Source organism: Equus asinus, chromosome 21 (genome assembly GCF_041296235.1).
Source record: "Equus asinus isolate D_3611 breed Donkey chromosome 21, EquAss-T2T_v2, whole genome shotgun sequence".
Taxonomy (NCBI): Eukaryota; Metazoa; Chordata; class Mammalia; order Perissodactyla; family Equidae; genus Equus; species Equus asinus.
Genome location: NC_091810.1, coordinates 62104741 through 62126042, shown reverse-complemented (window position 1 = coordinate 62126042; position 21302 = coordinate 62104741). Strand labels below are relative to the sequence as shown.

At 43.4% G+C, this 21302-nt stretch overlaps 1 long non-coding RNA gene across 6 annotated transcripts in view; it reads left to right on the top strand.

The window, feature by feature from the left end:
- The window catches only part of LOC139041385 (uncharacterized), a 460406-nt gene that overhangs the window by 75592 nt on the left and 363512 nt on the right, over positions 1 to 21302 (top strand). For 2 of the 6 annotated variants that reach the window (XR_011496439.1, XR_011496436.1), the window contains exon 2: positions 12260 to 12384. The exons of the other annotated variants lie outside the window; for them this stretch is intronic. This is a non-coding gene — a long non-coding RNA (uncharacterized lncRNA). The remainder of the gene's footprint in view (positions 1 to 12259; positions 12385 to 21302) is intronic. 6 annotated transcript variants of the gene reach the window in all.

Here is a 21302-nt window from a genome sequence, read left to right as displayed (position 1 = left end):
ACCTTCTTAAGGGAGTAGTGTCAAAAGATTTGCAGACACTTTAAAATGACCATGTCTGTATTTCAAGGGTTCTTCCTGGGGTCACTCAACATATTCTTTCTCCCTTCAGTAATTTCTGAGGCAGGGACAGCCCCCATCATGGTGATAAATAACTCCAGGGGAATGCAGAAGACAAATGATTTCTCATTGACCAAGTCTTTGTTCCCCTTGGTAGGGAAGTTCTCATCTCACACAGGCTACAGCTAACGCTGACCCTAGCGAGACTGAAGGATGGCTCTCAAAAGCCAAAATGCTTTTGAAAGGACAAAAACGATTTGAGTGGAGAAGATGGCCAAGAGAGACCACTGTCAGTCAGGCAAATCATGAAGGCCATTGTTCCCCTCTGTCCAGTCAGGGCACTGTGCCCTTTCTAAGGTGAACTTTCTGTGACTCTCCCTTTTCTTCCCTTAAAATGGAGTGTATTTACACTGTGTGCTTATTTTTTTCCTTCCCCTCATGTGCTCTCTGTGGAATTCATTATCTCTGATTTAGTAAAGGGCGTTACACACCCAAGGAATCAGTTTAACTAATTCCAGCTCATCAGCAAATATCATTCTCCTCTCCAGCTACTTCCCTTGGAGGAATCTGCAAAGATTAGATTTGACCTGCTGCTGTGAAAAACACTAAAAGGAGAAGGGTGAAAACTGGAGTAAGGGTCCTCAACTCTTGGAAGGAATTATCTGGGATATTAAAGGAATAGGTTTGCCTTTTTTGGTTGTTGTCGTCACTTTCTCTCTTCAGATTTTCCACTGGGACTTCTCTTAGAGCCTGCCTTGCTCAGGCTGGGTTCTGCCTGGCTAGCTCAGTTGTACAGAATGAGAGGCTTCAGCTCAGTGTCTTGCTTTGAGTCTGGTTACAGCACTAGACATGATACTAGGCACTCAGGGGACACTCAGTAGATGACTCTGCAATGAGCAGGTGGGAGAGGGTTTGGGAAGGAGAGTGAGGTTTGCATGGAGTGCTAACTTGAGTTCTAGCTCTTGATCTGTGCTCAGCATCCCAGCACTTGAGTCCCATGGCCTTGAATTTCATTTCTGTGAAACAGGAGGAGCAGAGGTAGGTTGGGGATCATAGACATTCCGTGGTTCTTGGATATTGCTGTGTTTTGGAGGAATTAGAACTGTAGTCACCAGATGTGGCAATATCTAGACAGATGCTTTAGCTCAAGACCAGCTCTATGCTGATGTGATGGCATAGACTGGGGACAGATGCCCTGTGTGACCTGGTGCAGGTCAAAAACCCTCTCTGGACCATACTTGACTTGTCTCTAGAATAAGGAGGAGGTGGCTGCTCTTCTGGCTCTAGGTCCTCTGCTTCCAAATGTTTCCTCCATCAGCAGCTGTGCTGAGAGAGGATCCTATGGGATTCCCTGGGCAGTGCCACACCTTGGTGATAGAACACACTCAGCCTGGTCCTGGGGATGCTGGGGACTCTTGTTTCCTGAAGTGGGCTGTCAAGATGGTGAGATGGAGCCTCTGCCTTTTCAGTCATGGTCTCCACAGTTTGAGAATGAGCCAAATTTGGGCATTCAAGGTGCTATTGATTTTTTTTTAAAGATTGGCACCTGAGCTAACATCTGTTACCAATCTTTTTTTTTTCTTCTTCATCTTCTTCTCCCCAAAGCTCCCCAGTACATAGTTGTATATTCTAGTTGTGGGTCCCTCTGGTTGTGCTGTGTGGGACACTGCCTCAGCATGACTTGATGAGTGGTGCCATGTCTGCGCCCAGGGTCCGAACCAGTAAAACCCTTGGCCACTGAAGGGGAGCCCGTGAACTTAACCCCTCTGCCATGGGGCTGGACCCAGGAGCTATTGATTTTGAGTCTTTTAGAATTGGAGGCAGTTTTATAGATAATTGTGTACAACCCCTTCATTTTTCTCATGAGCCCTAGAGAGGTGAAATGGACAATTTAGCAAATTAATGGTTAGGTTTAGACTCTGGGCACTTTGAGAGTTTCCTCTTATACTAGGCTTACTTACACCTTAAAGGAAAAAAAACAAGTCAAAGTTCTATAGATTTCCAGTACCAGTGTTATGTAGGAGGTTGTCTGAGGCCTAGCACAGCACCCATCACATAGTAGGTGCCCAAGAAATGCTGGTCAAAGAAATGAATGTGTGAAGGTCAATGAGATAACTTTAAATAGTAAGGTCTAGGATTTGTCTCATGGATTACAAGTTAGCAATCATTCTTCCTCATCCCCTATGCCCTCCCTTTTGAACCTGACACTTATGGTAAATACTTCAGAGATATTTTCCTTTTACTTATTTTATAGACCATACTCTTATCTTAAAATGACAAGACCTAGATACATGGATATTATGGCTCATGTACAAAAACTGGGTCACTTTCCAGCTGATTTATGGGACTAGTCCAAGGGCAGGTATATGTAAAGTCTTTATATGGGATTTAAAAACAAGTGTGCAGGTAAAAAATGATGTATCTTTATTGATTTAGGAAGCCGAAATGTCAAATGTTATTTACAAAAGCCTCACGCCTTTTGTATTCTTAAAAACTCATTTTCACTGTTATTAATTCACTACTTGTGTCCTCAATAAGGGTATTACAATTTAATTGATTTTGAACTCACTGATTTTGAAGTTAATGAAATTGTTTATTTCAGTAACTTCACTTTCGTTTCTTTTCTTCACCATTAAACTTGGTAATATAAATCCCAACTGATTTGCCTAACAGCTGAAGGGGCTAAAAATAAGAGATCTCGATTCTCTGGAAGTTTTCCAGTTTTATATCCTGGATAAAACACCAGTTCAAAATGTCATTGTGGCTTCTTTTCTTGAAAGATGTTTTCTTTATGACTCCATATTTGTCTTATTGTTCAAGAAGAAATTGAGTCTCTACTCTGCTTACAGAATATTTGGTGACTTCCTTTGACCCCATGAGAAGTCTCAAATATTCAGCATGTGGTTCTCGGCTCTCCATGATCTGGCTGCCAGTGTACCTCCTTTTCTATACCCTTTCTTATTGTTCCTGCCACACACTGTTTGCTCCTTGTCCCGCAGGTGTACCACAAACTTTAATAATTAGTTATCTATTGTTGCATAACAAGTTACCCCAAAGCTTTAGGTATTATTTTGTGGTTTCTGTGGGTCAGGAATCTGGGCATGGCTTAGCTGGGACTTCTGCTTCACGGTCTCTCCTCTCACAAAGCTGCAATCAAGGTGTTGGCTGGGACTGCGATCACCTCAAGGTTCAACTGGACCAGGATCTGCTTCCAAGTTCATTCTTGTGGTTGTTAGCAGGATTCATTTCCTCTTGGACTCAGCTCTTTGTTGGCCGCTGGCCTGAAATCGCTTTTGGTTCCTTGCCAAGTGGACTTCTCATCAAAGAGAGCATGCAATAAGAGCAAGAGAGAGGGAGAGTGAGCACGTGCGAGAGAATACCAACAAGATGGAAGTCACGGTCTTTTGTAACCTAATCACAGAAGTGACATCCCATTACCTTTTGCGGTTTCTGTTGGTTAGAAGCAAGTCACTAAGTCCAGCATGTCGCAAAGGGGAGAGGGTTATACAAGGTCAGGAACACCAGGAGGTGGGGAGCCATATCAGAAGGTGCTGACTACAAATAGTATTTCATCTCCATTCTAGGGCTCAGAAAGTTTAAGTAACTAGAAGCACAGAAAGATTAAGTAACTAGCAAGTGACAGTGGAAGGATTTGAGGCTGATTGTCAGGTTTACTTGGAACAGAAGCCACTTTCCTCATTTCTCCATTCTCTGAGTGCACCATAGGCTCTGTGACATAGGAGCCTAGTAGGTATTAAGTAAGAGCTAAATGAATGAATCAATGAATGAATACAGATGTGGGTCACACAACAACTGCTTTTACCCAAACTCTGGTCCTAGTTCTTGATCCAGTATAAATAATAAATAAATTACCATTTGGTTGAATAAAGCTGAATTACATTTAATCATTGAGGAGAGTTCTGAATTTTAGGTGTAGGACCCAAGAGAGAAGATAGAGTTTTGTGAATTGTTCCCATCTGGTACAAAGCAGACTTCATTACTACTGAGAACTTCAAAACGATATCTAAGAAATTGGAATGCCAGAACCCAGGAAGAGAGATTATGGAATTGTATGAAAGACTGCCACAAATTCAAGAGGAATATTAGAGTAGTATTTGGATGGTGGAATAAGTAGCTAACTGTTGGCAGGGTTTTTAGTCAACCTTCCTTAAAGATGAATGGGATTAAAGCTAGCAGGTAAATGACTAGCTGAACCAGAGATAAACTGGTGGTATGTCTGTGGCAAAATGGATTAAGAGTGCACAAGCAAGCAGGAACTGAGGACAAAGAGATGGCTCTTCCTGCATGCTGCAGATCTTGACTCAACAGCACTTTTTTGCATTTCTCCCCTTTCTGGATTCGTTGAGATGTTTGGACTCCTGTTGGAACAGGTCAGATGGACCCAGATGTCATGGCTGATGGATAAACCTATCCTTATAGAGGTCCAGTGAAACTCAGCATTTGAGGATGTTAGAGCAGTACACAGCACTGGGCAGTTTATAAAGTGATTTCTCATAGGGTCTTATAGTGAACCTCTGAGGTGAAATTGTCAAGATTGGACAGACCTATCACTTGACTAGTCCCTTCTCTCTCTATGGGGAAACCATGTGGTAATCAATTCACTGTAAGTTTTCCCAGTGAGAATGGATCACAATTCTAGTGCTTAATGGCATCAGGCTAACAGCTGGGCAGCCAGTGGATGGGTGCACTCTCAGGGCCAGGGTCTTCGCTTCTTGCCACATGGGCTGTCAACTGTTGCCTCTCTGAGTCTCGCTCTCCTGGATTCTAAGTGGAGTTCCCTCCCTCTTCTGACGGACACTTCTTTTGTTGATGTTATTGTTGGTGTTCTGAATTAATACCATGGATAGAAATGAAGCTAATTTGTTTCTCTCTTTGCAGCTTGCACAGGAAACATTTTGTTTCTGAGGTGCCATTTGCACAACTGACCTCATACATTATTTATTGGTTTTATAATTTAGCCTAGCCTTTCAGATGCCTGCAGGATGTCAGCTGCTCATGAGCACTTTTTCTCCAGTTTATAAATAAGGAAACGAGGCTTAGAGAAGTCAGAACAGGGATTTTCCAGGGTCACAAAGCCAGTAAATAGGAGACTCAAATGTAGGTTTTCTGACTCAAAGCTCTGAGGTCTTTCCACTCTCCCTCCTGCCCCCATGCTGGTTCCTCACAGAGTCACAGTCAGGGGACTCCCATTGTACTGTTCCTTTTATGGTACAGTCACATCTGGGATGTGCCGTGTTGTTGGATGAGGTTGGGTCACGATGAAAGGGGAAGCTTAAGAGAAGCTAAACAAAGAAGAGGTAAACCTACAGAAAGGAGGAACCAAGCAAAGCAGAAGTATGGAGGTGTTGTATTCCTCCTCCAATCTTGGGGAGAAATGAATGATTTAGTGATAAGGGGGACTTGAAATACAGGTGCCAAAATGGATGATGCCATGACCAATCCCACTCTCTGGTTCCATTCCTGGGACAGGTTGGCCACATCTTTGTCCATTATCTTTTCTTCACTGGAGCATCTCTTTCCCTAATGGATGGCTGCTTGTCTGGGTGATAGAGGCTGTTGTTCTGCCATCAACAACACTCAGAGGTAAAGGGCTTGGCAAGAGGCAGCTGCTGCCCCTAGGAGTCTGGAACACAAGAGGAGCCGCCCCTACGGTGACATGCACCCTGATTTATTTTCAATCTAAAAATAAAGTTTGATCAACAGATTAAAAATGTAATTAGAAATGATATGTATGCCATTCAAACAGAACACCTTCTGGCACACTCTCTATTGTCTCTTTCCACCTCTTCTCATGCCCCAAGGCCTTTTTGGTTTTCCCAACCCTCTACAGATGGCCTCTTGGACCCCAAAATCCTTGCTCTACTAGAGTGTTCCTCGTTATCTGTCTTAGCCCTGGCAAGTTCTCCTCTTCTCCCATTAGCAGGAGAGTGAGCGAGTGAGTGTCTCAGACCTCATCTCACTTCCAAGCAGCAGGGAGAGACAGGAATCACCTCATAATCATCTCATAGCTTGGGTCTGGCTAGCTCATTCCTGCTGTGCAACATATTCAAAACAACCACCACAAAAGGTGAAATTAACTCTTCAAGGCCAAGACCCACATTCATAACAGACATTTGGCAAATCTTTACTGAGCCTATATCATGGTCAGGCTCTGGGGCTGGGCAGGTACCATGGGGAAATAAAGTCAAGCCCTCGAGTACCTGGACCTAACCAGGCTCCAAACGAGGCCAGATCCTTCCCTCCCTCCCTGATTTTGAGGAAAAGTCATGGATGCATGGCTTAGTGGTGGTGATGTGACGTGGAAATTGTCAGTGTCTTGAGCAGAGGTGCTGGGAAAAGCACGGTGAAAGTTCCTTGGGGCAGTGTGGGCCACAGAGCAATGGCCACACTGCCCACTGGACTGCACAACAGCCTTTAGAACCCAGACAATCCTCTTCTGCCTTTCTCTAGAGGACATGCATTGCTGCTTTCCCAGGGGACCACAATTCCTCTGCACTTGGTGGTTAATTTGTCTGTGTTCCAGCATCCAGTTCCACCACTGCACCTCATTTACAGCACTGCTTAATTGTTCCCGAGGGCCTCTGCATTGCCATCTAGAGGGTCTCTCTACAAAGAGGAAGCTCTTCTAGTCTTTGCCTCCCAGAATCTCCCTGTGTTCTTCTGGCCCATTGATTAGGAAAGCTAGGAGACTTCTGACTTACACTTTGATGGGAGAGAGAATGGAAAGTATCACCAGAGGGACTGGCTTGAGTTAGGATGATCAGAAGGCACATGAATTCAGCTTGAGATAACTTGGCTTCTTTCATACTCCCACGTGCTCATCCAAAGATTGAGATGGGACCTACTATTAAGGAACTGGGCAAGTCAAAATCTTTCTAAAGAGATTCTGAATAATATCTCTTTACAGATTGTACTATAGAAAAACATCCGGAGAGAAATGACTCATCATTTCTAATTAAATGTAAATGGTTCTTTCTGGGGTTATAAATAAATTCTTCATCACTCACTTGAAGGTAATAAAGCTTGCAAATTTTGTGTTCCAAAGTTTGATGTCCCAGCTTGCCTTTTTCTGCCATCCAGCTTGTGTCTGGCTTTACCTTACTCAACACCAGTTGGTGTGTGTTTAAAGAATAAAAATAATTTTAATATTTGTCAAAGTAGAATATAATTAGGTTGGTAAATCTTCTGTTTGAAAGGGCATGAGCAAAATCCCCAGACTAAATAGAAATTATTTCTGGATTGTCTTCTGTTTTTCAATTATTTCTGTTATCTATCTCTTCTGTTATCATGGGTAATCAGAAGTTGATATTTCAAAAAACCAAGCCAAAACAGAGCAAAAATTCCACCCACAACTAGGGGATGAAGTAGGAGGAAAAAAATGTGAGTGAACCATACAGGTGCTTTGTCCATCATCACTCTCTCTATCCATCCATCCATCCATCCATCCATCCAATATTTCGTGTGCTTATATATGCAAGGCATGAGCTTGGATATGGGAGCTGCATATTAGAATAAAAATCTTACAGACTTTAAAGCCATGCTGGCCTGAGTTATAATCCCAGCTATAAGTTTATGCTGTTTGTGTGATCTGCAAAGCTCACAATCTCTGCAGCCTCCTGTTGCTCATCTCTATAACAGGTTTCCAGATCCCTCCCTCATAGGGCTGTTATGTACCTGGAACAATACCTGATACTTAAGGCTTCTGTAAATACTAGTTGTTTCTCTTGCTTTATCTTCCTTATTTAGTTCCTGATTAACTGATATGCACCTTTAAGAAAAGTTACTTTAAATGGAGCTCACCATAATGTTTCCATCTTGCCATTTTGTTAACAGAAGTAATTGAAGAAAATGACAGTAAACAATATGGTAATTAAGAGAACCCAAGGCATCTTGAGTGTTAATGTTTTCCAAGGATTTCTAAGTTCCTCAGAAGATGACACTCAAGCATTTAGACCTGGGGCATCCTGGGAACTTGGCCAAGCCAAACATCCATGAGATGCCACATATGCATTCCATTACCCTGGGCTGGTCTTGCACAGGGTCTCCATTATGTTAGATGGAGATGCCTTGGGGAGCTGCCATCCCATTAGATATGTGGAATCAACTTCCCCAACAGGTGTGGTTTCCAATTTCCATCCCAGAATCTATCAGGACTAATCTCATCATGCCACCCAACCTGGTTTGCCTCAGTGACTCTGCTAAATGCCTGAGCTCCCTGGCATTCTATCCTCAGCTGGTCTTTTGTCCTTGCTGGTTCTGTTCGTCCTGTATTCTATTGTTTCTCAACCCAGGGTTTCTGGCACTATTGATGTTTTGGGTTGGATAACTCTTTGTTATGCAAGGCTGTTCCATGCATTTTTAGCAGCACGCACCAGGTGCCTCTATTCACAAGATGCCAGTAATATTCCCTTAGTTATGACAACCAAAAACGTCTCTAGTAATTTCCAAAGGGGGACAAAATTGCCCTGACTGAGAAATGCTCTAATATAACCTACGCCTTCCTTTGTGCCCTCTTAAAATGTCATCAGGAAAGTTATCTACCTTCTCTGAATTTTCCTGTCTCATGTCTCTAATTGAAACTTGGCTATCCTTTGGCTGTCTCGAATGGAGATTCTTTGTTCTCTCACATCTTACCTACCTAAATAAAGGCTAAGAGGTGAAATAGGTGTCCTCCCTTCTCCTCACTGCTGCATCGAGACAGGTATTTTTCATCTTCCCCACAAAAATATGCTCTTTTGAAGCTCATGCCATCTGGTAATGATGTTCTTTCTTATTCCTTAATGTGTCATCCACTGACTGCCCCATCTTTCTTTCTTAGTCATGGGAGAATTCAGTACCTGGTTTACTCTCTTATTCTTCTCCTAAACACTGTTATCATTCTCAGTGTCTTTAGCATCCATATTGATGACTCATCCAAGACCACGACTTCTTGGTTCCTGATCTCATCTTCAGTGAACTTTTAATTTTCCAGATAAATGATAGAACATTGATTGCTTGCCAGGGACTATTCTAGATTCAAAGGCTACAGGAGCAATGGGATCGACATGGTCTCTGCCCTCATGGAATTTACTTTATAAGGGTGGAGGGGTGCAAACAATAAGTGAGCAAACAGGAAAATTTCATTTTGATAGTTGCTATTAAAGGAATAGACAGGCTAGATAGATAGGGATGAATAAGGTTGAAGGGATGAATTTGCATAGGAGGGTGAAGAAGATCCTCTCTGATGTGGCGAAATGTTGAATTGAGACTTGAAAGGTGAAAAGGGGTTGACCATGCGAAGAACCAGGGGAGGAACAATTCAGGAAGAAGAAATCAAAGTCCAAAAAGTCTTTGGGGGTGGTAATAGAGCACGGAATGTTCAAGGAATAGAAGGTTGGCATGAGTGGCTGGAGCAGTGAGTGCAGAGGGTGACACTGGATGAGATGAATCTGTGAGGTATGCGTGTGCCTTTGTTGATTTGGTTGTTTGTATCTTATGTGCACAAAATTGAGTTCATCCTCCTCCTCAGTTTATTATACCCTATCATTGCTGGTCTGTGGCTGCTCTCTTTTAAATTTTTAAATATATTGCTTTCCTATTTTATCTTCCATTTCTAATCCAATTTCCCTACCTCCCATATACTTCCATTTTTGTGTATTTATCCTTTGTGTATATTCTTCCATTCTACTTTCCATACATCTATTTGCATAAATATATCCATGTTCGTTGTATTTTAAAGTATTTGAATTAATGGTATTGTGCAATAGATCTTGCTCTGTTCTTTACATTTTTCATTTCAACTTAAGTTTTTGAGATCTCTCCCTATTGCTATGTGTATCTTGTTCATTTCTTCTGCTTGCTGCATAATATTCCATCATATGTACCTACATCTTTTAATTATCCATTTCTCAATTTGTAGTTACCTTGTAGTTTCCAGTTGTTTACCACTGTAAAAAACACTGTACATGTGCTCCCCAATGAGAGGACACATTCTCTGAGATGTGTCCCCCAAAATGGGAATGTTGGATCATAAAATATGAACATCATTTGATTTCACTAAATACTGCTAGTTTGATCTCCCAAATTCTGTACCAGTGGACACTCTTATTAGCAGTGCATAGTTTTCTGTGTATTTATCACCAATTCAACTTAAAACTCTCCCATACTTGTGTAGCTTTATTCTCAGTTTCCTCAGCCACATTAGCTATTCTATCAGTTTTCTCTTCCTGAAGAAACATCTTCAAATTTTCTCACCTGACCAAACTGAATTGGTTGCGCTCCAGGCCTGCTGCCCAGCTATCACGTTGGGATCTCCCTTCACCATCACCTTAGGGATTTCCTTTCCTTCTCTCTTATGTTCCTGGGGTTTTATGTCTCCCTCTTTCTTGGCTTACTTTCTTATTTTTGTGGAGCACATCCTCCAGTAGCTTTCTGAGAAGTGATAGAGATTTTACTGAGAGTGTTTCATGTCTGAAAGTGTCTTTATTTTACTTTCACATTTAAAGTTTGGATATAAAGTTTTCTATTGGAAACTATTTCTCTCACAATCCTGATGGCATTGCCTATTGAATTCTAGCTTCCAGTGTTGCTATTGAGAAGTTCAGTGCTATTCTGATTCTTGATGCTTTGTATATAATTTTTTTTTTCTACTTAGGAACTTTAGCATCTTCTCTTTGTCCCCCTTGTTCTGAAATGTTAAAATGATGGGTCTCAATGTGGGTCTATTTTTATCTCTTGTGCTGAGTACTTTGTGAGCCTTTCAATTTGGTGATGCAAATCTTTCAGTGCTGGGACATTTTCTTGAATAATTTTATTGATGATTTCTTTCCATTGATGTTCTCTTTCTCTCTTTCCAGAGTGCCTGCTGTTTAGAATTGAACCTTCATCTTTTCCATTTCTTGGTCTTTTTACTCTACCACCTGGGAGGTTTCCTCAACTTTATCTGCCAGCACTTCTAATGGCTTCTCATTCCTGTTGTCATATTTTTAATTTCCAAAGGGCTCTTTTTTTTGTTCTCTGAATATTTTAAAATGCGTTCTGGTAATATTTCATTAGTATTTCCTTTATTTTTAGGTATTTTCTCTGAAGATATTAATCATAGTTTTTCAAAGTTTTTATCTTCCTGCATACTCTTTGCTTTCTCTATTTCTTTCCCCTGTATGTTTGTCTTATTTTTAATTATTCATTTTAGAGGCTTTTCTCAAATATCTTGTTATCTTTGGTTGTCTGCTGGTAATTAAGAGGAACATCAAAAAAACCCCTCATTTGGAGCTCTGTGTTGCCCTTCATGGCTTTCCCCATAGGGTGAAGACTGTACTGTTTCACTGGGGAACTCCCAATATCAGTATCTTTAGATTTTTTCCATTAGGCTGGCTAGATTCCTCAGAGAAGGTGTTTTAGTCTCCCGGTTGGAGGATTTATCCTGACTGGCAGTATCTGGGGAGCTGAGGTAGACTGAGAGGTCTGGGGAAGGAGGGTGGAGTTTCAACAGTCAGTGTGGATCTTTTAGTTAATTTTTGTATTTTTGGTACAGTAAGTTTGTCTATCAGTTGTCTCTGATGTATCTCATCCACAGCTCCCCACTTTTACCCTCTTTCCAGCGTTGATTCTCAAAGTATTATCTGAGGACCCTTAGGAGTCACTAAGACCTTTTCAGGGCATCATCAAGATTAAAACTATTTTCATAATCATACCGAGACTTCATTTGCCTTTTTCACTCTCATTCTTCTCGTGAGTATACAGTGAGGTTTTCCAGAGGCTGCATGATGTGTGATATTGCAGGAGGTTGAATGCAGAAGCACATAGAAGACCAACTATCTTACATTAAGCCTGATATTAAAGGGATTTGAAAAATGTAAAACAATGCCACTCTTCTCACTAATTTTTTTGAGTTAGAAAATATAATTTTTTGTATAAAATGTGTTGTTAATGTATAATTACTATTTATTGCCATTATTTTAAAAACGAGTAAATAAAAATGGTTTTAAATGACTCAATTTTAATTTCTCACGTGATAGATATCAATATATATAATTCTTATAAAATCTTTTTGGGGGTCCTCAATAATTTTGAAGACTGTATAGTTGTCCTGAGGCTAAACATTCAAGAACTGTTGCTCCAGAGAATGGCTAGATGAAATTGGGGAGAGATCCGAGGATTCTAACCTTTTGCTTTACTTCTCTCTTTTATCCCTTCCTTTCAGAGGTTCATGTACCACAGACAACAAAGCAGAGAGACAGACAGAGCCTGTGTCCCTGAAGACATTGTTAAGCTGATGAATCAGACAGCCCTGAAGGCTGATCTCCCTCTAGAGATGCTTCCTGTTATGTGAGATAATAATTTTCTTTGTTTGGTTTGAGGTGGTTGTTAATTGCAGTTGAACATCTAATGGAAGCCAAGAGAGGCGAATGTTTCAAGAAGCCAGGAGCGACTGACTCTGTAAATGATAAGCACTGAAGGTTGTGCTAGGATTTGCTTACACAGAGGCCATAGGTGACCTTGACAGGTCATTTTCAGTGGAGTGGTGATGGTGCAAACCAGATTAGCATGGCTTCTTGTGTACCCCCTCTCCTGCTGTTGTTTCTCATTATCTCTTTCATTTTCCTTCTCTACCAGATCACAAAAAGTTGGGGTTTCTTTCAGGTTAATCTGGTCTTTCTTCGCCTCTCTGTATTCTTTTTCTTCATCTCCTCCATTCCCATAGGTCTACATGTCATTTTATGCTGGTGTTGTCGCAGATTTATGTTTCTCTCTGTGTTCCAGATTCTCATATCCAACTGTTCACCTGACATCTCCAGTGTATTGTTTCCTAGACATGTCAAATTTAACCTGCCCAAGCAGATGTCTGCATCTGCCCCCCACCTGCCCTCTCACTTCCCTCAGCTGTCTCTATCTTCATTCACAGCACCACCAGTCACCCAGCTGTTCGAGCCAGACACCAAAGTGTCACTCTTGAGTCCCCTCTCCCCTTCACTCCCTGGGTCTGATCCATTAGGAAGTTTTATTGATTCAATCTGCAAACCATAACTGGGGGCCAGTCTTCTCTCCTCGTCCAATACCATCTTCTTGACCCGTATCACTAACATTTCCAGTCTGCATTCTTAAAAAACCCTCCTGGCTGGCCCTGCTTCATTCTTGCTTTCCTCCACCCAGCCCTCAGACTGTTCTTCTAACAAAATACAATATAGATCATGGTGCTCTTCGTGCCTTAAATCCTTCAACTGCTTTCATCTCAATAATAAAATCCAGATCCCTTCCCAAAACCTAGAAGGACCTGCATGCTCTGGCCCCAGCCATTGCTGTCAGCCTTATCATAGATGATCCTGTCGTTGCTTGCCTCAATGTACCTTTACAGGTCTTCTTTTAGTTTCTCAAACAGTCTTCCTCTACTTTGGATGCTCTTCTCAGCCCTCCCTGCTTGGATAGCTGCTTCCATTTTTAAAAACATCACCTTAAATGTGATATCTTCAGCAAGGTGTTTCCATCTATTTTACCTAAAGTCAGTTCCCATGTGATACTCTCCTATTCAGCTCTTAGTTTTGTTTGATTTTTTAATTTCATTTTTTTAAATTTCATGGTGTATGCACAGCAGAAAGGGTCTCACATTTGCTAATGGCTCTGAGGTGGAAGATGGTTCCCATGATGGCTGTGGCTCCCTTATAAAGGGCCAGGAATTTGCTTCTTGGAAGAGTTCAATAACTCTTAGCAGCTCAGGGAAAGTATAACAGGAAAAACGCCAGAGACCATACCGACTCTTGGAACTCCAAAATAATTGTTTTTGAACTTTTCCATCTGAACCCATTAGAGATTTATTTAATAATGTTAGATTCCTTCAAAGATTCAGTCTTTTGTCCCGGATTTACTTGGTATGTTACTGAACCAAATGTCTTGTGACTCCCCATTCTGATTTTTAATAACAGTGAATCGATAACTTTGTTCCCATTCTTTGAAGTCTGCAGCTAAAGTGTATCTGAAAGGATTCCCCAGAGGGCGGGGTGAGAAGCAGGGACACAATCGTGGAATTTCTGGCTCAAGTGGCTGCTTTGCCGGAAAGCGGCAAGGTCATTGGTTGGGAGGTTAAGCTGACCACTAATCAGTCAGGTGATGACAGACTCAGAGTGTATTTAGACCCTGGCTGTCCACCTCCTCTTCCAACATCTTAATAGAACAGTGGGCATGCTTTGTCTCCAACAGGATTTTGGCGGATGTAGCTCTAGGAGCATCTTTGTGTTGGGATGTCATGGAAAGCAAAAGCAAGAAGACAGGGGATTCCTGTAGTCTCTTCCTTCCTCTCTGAAGCAAAATTTTGATAACCTTCATAGGGAAGAAGAGGAAAATGTCCTTGGAGGGGCCAACCCAGGAGGAGGTGACAGGAAGGAAGTGTAGAATAAAGTTCCCTACAGCCCTCGAGGCAGCATTTTGTGTCATTCTGTCAGTCAACCATTGGGTGCAGGTTGTCCCCTGTGGGGCACCGTGGAGTGTAACTTCCTGGACAAGGCAGGTCCTTTGGCCCAGAGCAATTACCTGGAGGAGGGGCAGTTGTGAGAAGTTACCAGCCATTATTTACAGCAGCAGGGGCATGGGTGCACCCATGTAAAAAAAACAGGATCTAGTTAGAGCATAGTACATCCATGACAGCTCCTGCCCTTGGAGGGGATGTCCCTCAAAGTCAATTCCACTTTTCCTTCTTATGTGAAGGCCTTTCTGGGCCATCCAGCCTGAGCTGGCCACTCCTTTCCCCCTAGTCCCTTGGCCATCCCATTGTCATTTCATTGTCATTGACTCTTTAGTTGCCTGTCTGCCTCATGAGACAGAGCCCCTTGAGAAAGGAACCTGGTCTTGACCACCTGTTGTCCCTCTCAGCCCTGGAGGCTGGCACCATCCTTGGCACACGGAGGTATGTGCAACATTCTCTGATGTCTTGGGTCTCCTGCCTCAGTGATCCTTGTTCTCTCTGCCCTCTGCTCACTCTACAGACTCAAGTCAAACTCATTGACTAAATCATGACCTTGGGAGACTTTGATGAGCCACATGTGAAAGTTAGGCAACAATCAGCTGAATTGAAAGTCTTCAGCCTTATTTTTTGGTTATCTATGTCTTTACAAAGTTTATTTAAAACAAAGTGTATGGTAAATTTCTTTTCCTTACCCCCGACATGGCACAGTGTAAGACACTTTGTTGTGCTCCTCTTGGAAAGGGAAGAAAAACCTGGATGATCTTTAAGCTTAGTAATTATTTCCATCAGTGGGAAATCAGTACTGTGTGTGTGAAGTGAACAGGTACTACTGGGAGAGCCTGACTGTTTAATTTCCTTTAAATGCCATTTGCATGGATTTGGTCCTGAGAGGATCACTTTGGGATTTAGGGAACGAAAGAGAAGTGAATGGAGAGAAAGGAAAGAAGTGACAGAGACTCAGAAGCCTGGAGAATGGGGTGATATTTCAGAGAGATTTCAGTGTTTATTGGCAACTACCTGGGGGCTCAGGGACAAGCACAGCTTGACACCCTTGACCTCCCCACTATGCTTCTGAGCCGTGGAGAAGCTGGCAAGACCCAGGATATGTCAGCCTTTTGGGGACGTGCTGTGATCACTTCCTGGGATGAGTGATGGTTGAGTCACAGCCTCCCCAGGTGATCAACTCTCCTTGTCTCTAAGAAAAGAAACTTGAGGAACTGCATACACTTTTCCTGGCTGCCTCTGAGGCTGCAGCTGCAAGGTGGTAAATGAGTGAGTACGCCCATGAACCAGCCAAATGAGGGTCTGGGGAATCTGAGGGGCTGTGCGTCATTTGTCTTCTGTATCTGATACTTCAGGGTAAGTGAGGAGAAGGTAAAATGAGTGTCCTAGGAGCTTCTAGACTCCTGTTGTGTTCTTCCCCCTTTGCCAATGCTCATAGGTGTCTTCTGCCTACACTCAATCCCTCTGTCTTACATGTTGTTTTTACAACAGGATTCGATTTTAAAATGAAATTCTAATGTGTTAAGCATCTCTGTGTGTGAGGCCATTGGCTAATTGCTGAAGATTCAGAGCTTAGAGTTTTATAGGTGAGACAGATGTGTCTTCAGTAGATATGGGCATGGGACACAGGGTATCAGGGAGGGAGTTGCTCTTTCCTGTGTTGGGGCTGGGGGTAGAGTCAGGAGAGTCTGGTGAGTTTGACAGGCAGACAAGTAGGGTAAAGGCTTTCTAGGCAGAGGGAATAGCCTGTGCAAAGGCTTGGGAATCTAACCAGCATCAGGGGGCAGGGCTGTCCAGACAGTTTGATATGCTGGAGAATGGAGTCAGGGTTGAGGTGAGGATGTGGCTGAAGAGCTTGGCAGAGATCCTGCCATAAAGGGCCTTAAGATCATCCATATGAAGGGGCGAAGGTGCAATGTTTCTCAATTGTAATTGTAATTGTAATTGTTGGGAGTGGGGATAACAATGAATTCGAACTCCCAATGATTGGATTTCAGGAGTCAAACACTGGTGGGTGAGTTTTTTTCTTGGGCAAGGAAGTTTCCCTAGCTTTTAATTTGGGCTGCTTCTGAACTAGTTCTGGAATATACCCACTTTGACTAGTCACCATATATTACTGAGAACCTACTATGTGCTCAGAACAATATATGTGGCTGAGAAATACCACAGTTCCCCAGGTCATGGACTCCTGTGGCTCCACCAGGGCAGAGCTTCTCTGTGCTCTGCTCATTGCCAGGACTAACTCCTGACCACACCTGGCTTGACACAAGCCATATTCATTCCTAAATCCCTAGTCCCCCAGGAATCCCATGGCACATGCTCAATAAAGGTCTGATGACTGAATGACTAGGATATACAAAATCATTGGTGAACATAGGTTGGGGGAAAGTCATTTGTGGGTCTAACATTAATAACCGTATCTTCTAGAATTTGGGGATGTAAGGGTTGACCCAGACTGAGCAACACAGATCCAACTTGCTTCTTCCCTGAATTGTTTTGTGACCTTAAACAGTCCTTGGCTGAAATAAGCCTCTTTTCAGCATCTGTAAGATAAGAGATTTGGATCAGCGCTTCCCTAATGTCCCTTCCTGTTCAAATATACTAATATTTTAAGTCTATAAATAGGAATCTCTAGAATTCTGGATTCAAAGACATAAAAAAGTGTGAGCCCTGAGAGTTGTGGCAAGATGCAAAAGACCCAAAATGAGTACCCGGAGTTTAGAATCAATTTCTATCTTGCTTAGGAAGCGCTTGTTTTTATGCCTTGTTAAATATAGACAGGAAAACCGCCTGTCTACTCTGGGGTGCTATGGCAATTAATTAGTTAATGTTCATGAGGTACAAAAGGAACAAAAAGTGCTGCTTGTAAAAAGTCATATAAATGCTAAGTGTTATTGTTTTCCATCTGATTCTCCCCTATTCGATTTCACTTTCATATCAGAGTAGTCATAACAGCATCAGTTGGGGCTCCTCTCGCTAATTATGCTGCCAATAAACGGGGAAAAATTCCCTTTTAAATTTCCATTTTAATTTCTCTCTGTCTGTGACCCCCTCCTCCCTTCCCTCCAGTGCATTGTTCAGAGTTGCTAACTACTCAGAGGTCAGTAAAAGTTAGCACCTTCTGTTTTCTCTTCATCCTTATTGCAGTCGGTGAGAGACTGACACCCTCCCAATGAATTAGCAAATGGAGCTTCACTGCTCACTGGGCCAAAGCTGTGGAGGATACACAAATAAATACTGCAGGTGCATCTCTACCTGCCAGGGGCTCCTATCTGTGTGGGACGGGTAGAGACTGGCCTCCTCTCCTGCCACAAGTAACCACTGTTCAAGGCAGACTGTATCGAGCTTGGTGAGGGCGAGGCTGTGGTGTTCTCGATGAGCCCGGTAGTAAACTGTGGGATAGTTGGTACAAATGCAGATTTCTCTGTGTATCAACTATCCATTGCCATGATAATGCCATGTAACAAACCACCCTAAAACTTAGTGTCTTAAAACAATAAGTATTTATTTAGTTTAAGAGGCTAAGATTGGAGATTCAGACTTCGCTCACCTGGGTGGTTTCTCTGGCCTCAGCTGGGTGTGCTTTCATGGCTAGGGGTTAGCTGGCTAGTGGCCAAAATAGACTATCCTTGGAGGGCATATCCTTAGCTGTGCCCCCCATCTCTCATCCTCCAGTTGGCTAGCTTGGGTGTGTCATTCTTAGGACATTGCAGAGGTGCAAGAACAAGAGGGAAATCGGCAAGGCCTCCTGAGATCGAGGTTTAGAAGTGGCACATCCTCACTTTTGTCTATTCTATTGACCAAAGAAAGTCACATGGCTGAACCGAGATTTGAGGGTAGTAGTGGGATCCAGATTCTGCTACTGTAGTGGAAGGGACTGCAAAAATCACAGGGCAAAGGGTAGGATACAGGAGGGGGTGAGGAACAGGGGCTATTAAAGCTCTCGGTCTACCACAACACCCTTCAGCCCTAGACTTTCTCAATCTCTAGGGCTCAGGATATTTGCATTTTCAGCCAATTCCCCAGGATTTTCTGATGCTCAGGGAAGTTTGAAAACAACTGGACATAAGCAAAGAGCAGCAAGACATGAGATTACCAGCTGCCTGGGCTGGTCTTGCCCCAAATGCTCCTCCTTCTGCCTGCTTCCCATTTCCTCAGATCCAGAAGAAATGAGTTGAGCCTCTTCAACTGTCAATGAAGCCAAGTGTACTGTGACTCCTGGGGGGAAATGATCCATGGGACCAGGACCCCCATGAAGGCCCTGTGGAACTTGGTTGCGAGCCCTGGCAGGTTGGGCAAGACTTCAGGAGAAGGAGGTGGGGGAATGTCTGGAACTAGAGCTTGGAGGCAGGGAAGCTAAGGGGTGTTGGAACACAGTGTGGTGTGGCTGGAGAGAATTCTGGAAAGGCAAACCAAACCCAGATTGTAGTGTGCCTCCAGCAGCTGGCACATGGGGAAGTCAGTGGTTGGCAAATATGTGGTCCTCTTATGGGGACGTCTCTTAACAGAATCACTGTAGAGAATGGGAAGAACAGTGTCATGTACTAAAATAGGACTTCCACTTCCAAAGTTGGGCCTCATCTCTATGAGGATCTTTCCTATAAAATTGCGTGTGTTGAACCAGCATGTTTGTGGGATAGAATCATAAAGAAATTAGAATTCCTTTTGTTCCTCGCTGTTTTGTTAAATACACTTGGTGGGACTAATTCTTCCTCTACTCTTCGTTGACAATCCAGGTGGAGTCCATGACTTCTCCGGTCCCTCTTGAGTAGTACAAGTAATTCAATATCCATCTCCTATGTAGGAGTCCAAACTTTGAACTTGATTTAATGTTATGTCTTTTCCATTTTTCATTCTGCCAGCTAAGGGCTACCGAGGACAAGAAAGCCTGAGGTCAAGAAAAGGAATGTGGCTTGCCCATTCTTGCTTCCTGAGACTTCAGTGTCTACTCTCACTACCCTAATTTGTTAATGTCAGTTTCCACAGGTCTTGGGTATAGAGGACGGAGAAGAGGTAGGGGGCACAGGAATATCTTACTTGGCTGGTACCAGTGTAGACTCGCTGATATTCTTTCTGACTTTCTCTTGGGGTTCTGCAGAGACACCCTGTCTTAGGTTGGGTGCATGTTAGTGAAGGGAAGTTGGATGGGCAAGGAGAGGGAGCCAGGCAAATGTACGACTTCAGGCAAAATTCCAGAGAGAGTCACATAGATTGATCATGAGGGGGCCCCACTGGAGTGTAAATTACATGTCAGTTCCTCTTGACTTAAGGTCAGGGGACTGGACTCTCATCCTTCTTTACCCTACAGACGTTCGTTAGGAGCCATCACGGCAGTCGGGTGTGCAGGGCATAAACTCCTGGGCACTTGCTGCAATTTTCTTCAGCAGGCAAAGCAGCTCCAGTAGCTCCAGGGAAGTCCTCCAAAGAGAGTTGCAGGTGTGGGCTGTTAAAAGTGGAAGCACACAGAAGCTGGGAAAGGGACGGACAGAAACGGTAAAAGGGATCCAAGGACTATGGTGATGCACTGACTATCTCCTGCACCTCCCCTTCCCTGAGGACCACTCACTTGCAATTCCCCTGATGAAGGTGATGATGCTCACCTAGCTCTCGGTGTTCTCTTTCCTCAGACCCCAGGCATCTGACAAAACCTCCAGTTTCTCTCTGAGGGCTCTTTCCTCCCTTTGGGTGTATCTCTTAGAAGGATCAGATGGCCCCCTGCCTGCTCTCTTTCTTGTAAAGTTCCTACTGGTCCCCAGCAAACACTCAGTGGTGGCTTTTCTGTTTTGGCATCTCTGGGAGTGCAGGCCACCCTACCCAGCCCTACCTCCTTTGACTTGGTTGTCAGCTGCTAGCCAGCACATTTCTTTGTCTTGGGAATAATCAAGGAGGAGTCAGCCGCAGTCCACTGTGACCCCAGACTGTAGAGGGCCCTCCTCAATGAGTCACAGCACAGCTCTCTCCCAAGGAATCCTCAAAAACTCTCTTCCAAGAGTCAACCCTTCGCCCTTTTATATGAGAGTCTTGTGGTTATTATTATTTTTGGTCAACTCCTTTATAAATTCTGCAGATGCTCTCCCACCTCCTTTGGAATCTGCCTCAGGATAAACCTCCATTTTTTACATCTTGTTGCACTTATTTTGTGTGGCCTTCTGTAGGAAAGATGTTTGGTTGAGTCCACAAACGTGCATGGAGTACTGGCTGCATGCTGGGCTGTGGCGAAGCTGGAAGAGGTAGAGCTGGTGCCTGCTGTCTTCAGGGGCCCCCAGTCTGGCACTGGAAACATCGCCTTCCTCTTGGTTAACAGCTTTGACAAGCCAGTCTGGCGGGAAGCCTTTTGAACACATGACAGAGTCCGAGACTTTTATATTTCCCTCTTCATTTGAAGGAGAGGGGGAGTGGGCTCCCCACAAAAATCTTCAGAATGAGTGAATGAAAGAAATTCAGTCTTCTGGTTTTGAAATGAGTGTTATTTTTTGTTCCTTGAGGTCAAGATATTAAAAGAAGAAGGTCCCAGTGTCCTTACAGAGCAATCACAGAGGAGTCCCAGAGATGTTTCTGCGTCTCCTGTTTCTGGAGGATTTACAAGGAAGTGGGAGGGTCCATCAGCACAACCCTCGCCCCCACCCGGCTCATCCGAGCTGAGTGCTGTGGAGGGAGGAGAGCAAGACGCCAAAGTGGTGTTTAAAAGTGGGGAGAGGGAGGTTTGCGGGGGCTTTGACAGGTATGCAATCCATTGTCCAAGGGGCCCTGAGAGTTTGTGTTCTCTGCAGCAGGGTGCCCCTTAGCA